General features: G+C 46.6%; 1 pseudogene; it reads right to left on the reverse strand.

The window, feature by feature from the left end:
- Window positions 1-2,570: 2,570 nt before the first annotated feature.
- LOC147433631 (L-type lectin-domain containing receptor kinase VIII.1-like) lies at window positions 2,571-4,204 on the reverse strand (annotated as a pseudogene).
- Between the last annotated feature and the right edge of the window lie 290 nt (window positions 4,205-4,494).

Below are 4,494 nucleotides of genomic sequence, written 5' to 3' on the forward strand. Positions count from 1 at the left end.
TATGTAGGTTTGTCAAGTTTTTGGAAAAAGTTTTTTTCAAGCACTTGCGAGGAGGTCCTGGGGGGAGGGGGGGGTGGGGGTGTTTGCCGTTGCTGGAGATGGCCTTCTGCCTTTATGTCGCACAACAACCAAGGTGCACGGTGGCCAATGCACAAAATTGCGAATGCAAGTGCAGCATGCCTCGAACGACCTGGAGAGAGAGAGAGAGAGAGAGAGAGAGAGAGAGAGAGAGAGAGAGAGAGAGAGAGGACTGCCAAGGAGGTCCCAGGGGGGGTTGCCGTTGATGGCCTTCTCTCTTTATGTCGCACGACAACCAAGGTGCATGACAGTCAGTGCACAAAATCTTTCTCTATGTGGGGAATGGTTTCTTGGAGCTGTAAACCCCTACATAATAGCAAAACCCAATTTGGGAGGTTTTTAGAAGTAAGTTGGTGGTGAGTGCGACAGGGATAAAGAGGGGCCCGACGGCACCATTTTACTAGTGAACATAATAATTGTTTCATCTCCTAAATTCTCCTAAGCACACACTTCAAATAAGATAGGCAAAAAATATTTTAGCATGTCAAACGTCATCAAAGATTGCATTGAGCTCTCTAGATCATCAATACTAAAGAACACAAAGGTAAACAAAAGAATATCATGAATACCAGACAAGAGACAAGTGCGTGCGCGCGGGCCCCCACACACACATTGGGGGAGAGAGAGAGAGAGAGAGCCCAAAAGAGTGTCCACCTTAGAAGTTAGACCTGGTATGTCAAATTATGGCTAACCATGTTGACACTTGGTGAAAAAAATAAGGTACGAAAAAAATTTCGCCATTAAGTCCCTACAATTTTGAATGCATTAGTTTTGAGGGAATCAAGGAAGATATTGCAAGGTTTCTTCAAAGCTAGATAGAATGAAAGTCTCTCTCTCTATGTGAGCCTCTCCTTGTCTAGCTATACTAACTAGTAAAACGACACCGCCTTTAGCGGCGGCATGGCCCCTCTTACCCTTAAGCCACTTGTTCCTCACAAATTTCATAGAGAAAATAATTGATTCATCTCTCTCTCTCTCTCTCTCTCTCTCTCTCTCTCTCTCTCTCTCTGTGTGTGTGTGTGTGTGTGTGTGTGTGTGGACCTCTGCCGTCGACAGTCAAACAGGGAGAGCCGCTATCACATTACTTTCCCAACGTTGACTATCCTGGTTGCATGGCCTAATAGCTTGCCGTTCAACCGGTCGCTAGCCTATCATGTAGAGAGGGAATGAAGACATTGAACATCCATCACATCACATTAAAACATGAACTTTTTTGTTTGTATATCCATGTAATCAGTGGGATCCTAGTTTGATTGCAAAAATCGTATTCGAGTGGACGTAGCCACTATGTAGCAATCCTACCACAGTAGTAAGCTCTCTTCACGACCCTCCCCAATAGTTTTTGACCTACCCTATCGAAGGTAATGATGGGACTGGCTACTGACAAATGGGGTAGGCGAGCTGCACAACGGACGCAAGCATGCTCTATAAGCTCTCCACTTTGACGTCGTGTATAAGCCCTATGGACGATTGCAGACCGCATCTAACCTCTTTACCTCTCTCTAATGTATAAGACACACACTCTCTCTCTTTCTCTCTAAACTGTAAGATTTGCACCTTCCTTTGTGTTTTTTGAGCCCAATTAAAGAAGGCGATCAATTGATCCTCTCCCTCTCTCTTTGCCTATACTCTCTATATATACCTTGTTCCCCTTTTTCCTTTAGTCTATAGTGACTCCACACACACACACACACACACAAACAGAGTCACCATATTGTCAACAGTGCACCCTTCTGTCGACTGAGTCACCGTCTCTCTCTCTCTCTCTCTTCGTGTCACTATTTCCCGGACAGCACCGAAGCAAGCAGGTAATGCCACGTGCCCAAGGGGCGGGGGGGGGGGGGGGGGGGGGACCAGAATCCCTCCCCCTTTATCTATTAGTATAGATAGTTTTCATGGCTTGATTGCATTATGCCAATATATGTTTATAGCTAGTGAGACTTCCTCCGTCGACAACGGCAAAAAGGAAGGAGATGCAATCCTCTCGAAGAGGGCACGTTCCCTCCAATCTTGCAGCCCCAACTCACAGGTTTCGGATTGCTGCTAGTAGGAAGCCTTCTCAAGTATTGTATAGGCCTTGGTCGACAATGTATTGCTATTGTGGCGGGCCCTTGACAATGGATTGATGCACTGGATGATGGTGAACGTGAGCCAGAGGAGGATGTAGGAGGCTTGGCTTGGTGCGAGAGCCCCTCATGGCAAGCACCCGACAAATAACCAACAAATGTTAACATATATAGCAAAGAAAAGGGCACAACCTACTGTGACATACCTCATCCACATGCCCTATCCCTCTATCAATCGTCACACTTTGCACCTGTGAGTCCCTAACACCTCCACCTTCAATCACAATCACATTTAATAAAAAGCACTCTTTGGCACTTCTGTTATGCTGGACAGCCAAAAGATTGGAAAAATGTGTGACCTAGAAGGGTAAAAAGAGAGAAATTCCTAGTTAAGTCCACAAAGGCAGTTCTTTTTGGATTCAAGAACACATTTTGCCTTGGAAATTTGCACTTCATTCCATTGCAAGCTTTGCTATCTAGCCTTGACAGACCCCATTTCCCTTGCAAGTTGCAAGGCTTAGTATTTCCTAAAAATGACACCACAGACATATGGTCTCGATAATTTAAAGTGTCGCTCAAGCTTTGAATATTGTTGTATGCCTATACTTGAAAAGGAAGAGTTATACAGAGAGAAGAGAGAGAAGGAAAAATTGACGTTATCAGAAGCTGCAAGCTAATGATGAACACAAAGTTACATCAATTGAACAAATCAGGCTTAGAAATAGCAAAGACCTGGGGCAGAAACCACATGCAGCAAGCATCTCAATGATACCTTCCAGGGAGCTGTTGGGGCTTCTGGAGATTGAGTGTGGAACTCCACCTCCATGTGTACAATGTGTGGAGGTCCTATGATCCCTCAGTTGAAGTCGAAAACCCCACATACATATACTCCTGCGCAGATTCTGCCATGCCAAAATTTGCACTCAGGAAAGGCTCCTCGGGCCTTTGCCCTGTGTCTGACTTCAAAAACCTCGGATGTGCCATTGTAATCTATCCATGCACTGATAATATCTCCACTCTTGAGGTCCATTTGTAGCACACCCACATCCGCAGTGGCGATCGAAATCAGGCTTCCGAGGTCTATGCCCACATGGTTTTCATTGATATCCAAAAATCCCACATCTAAATATGTGTCAAATTCCACTACAACAAAAGGGGGCCTTGAATCTCCTGTCAAATTAGTAGCATTTACCAAACCAAGCCCCCTTCCAGGGCTGCCTATAGATGTGTCATCCGGGACGATGATGAATGCGAGCCCATCCCCGGCAAGGCTCGGATTCTGATTGGTAACAGAGAATGCAAAGGATGTCTGAAAGGATGCTGACCTGTTTGTAGTGGAATCATAGAATTGGACCAGCTCTTCGTAAAGAGCTCTTCCGACGCTCGTCGAGGGGACGGAGGTATCTCTTGTGAGGCCCAAATTGGAGTTCCTAATGAAGCAGTCTCCGAGCAGAGTGAGATTTCGAGTTAAGAAGCTTCGAAGGCAAACAACAATGCTGTGGAGTGGGCTTGCTCAGTACTAAAATTGATCAAGCAGAGCAAGGCCCAAATGAAGAAACCCATTGTAAGTAGCTGGAGCTTGGACTCATGGGTATGTATGTGTGTGGGAGAAAGGAGGTTGACAGAAATGAGCCGATGTACAGACACTTCAATAGTAATGCACCTGTTCTCTCTTGAGCACATGGGGGGGGAGAGAGAGAGAGAGAGAGAGAGAGAGAGAGAGCGCTCAGAGCACTTTCCTGCAGTTTGTTAGATGGCATCAAGTCGAGGATTAAGAGAGAGAGAGAGAGCCCTTGCCTGCAGGTTGTTGCTCGAGGATTATTATGGAGAGAGAGAGAGAGAGAGAGAGAGAGAGAGAGAGCACCGAGCCAAAGCACCTGGAGGAGCTCAGCTCGAGGAGGCGCCCGAAGACCTCAACTCAAGGAGCAGGCATGGCAGGGGCCGCAGGGGTCTGGCATTGTAGACGTGGCAGGTTGCAACGAATCAGACGTGCCATTGCAACAACTCTGAGTTCGCCTAAACAGCCCGATATCTGACTCCGAGTAGCAGGTAGAAGGGTTGCACACTCCAGAGGAGGGTCGCGAGCATTTACTCGGCAGAGAAAGAAAGCTGCAACAAAACTGCAATTTAAACCATCGCATAAGTTATCACAATCATGTTATTATATAGTCGCCGCTTTCGAATTTGCAAAATAAACAACAGCATCGAACTGCAGCACCTCTCTCTCTCTCTCCGCCTGTGGTGCAGCTCCCAGGAGAAAGCGTCTTGGGAGCCGTCTCTCTCTCTCTCTCTCTGTGCACAGTGTATCTCTCTTTCCCTCTCTCAGCACCTACGTTGCCGGGTTTACAGG

Source organism: Adiantum capillus-veneris, chromosome 19 (genome assembly GCF_014529385.1).
Source record: "Adiantum capillus-veneris isolate H3 chromosome 19, ASM1452938v2, whole genome shotgun sequence".
NCBI lineage: Eukaryota > Viridiplantae > Streptophyta > Polypodiopsida > Polypodiales > Pteridaceae > Adiantum > Adiantum capillus-veneris.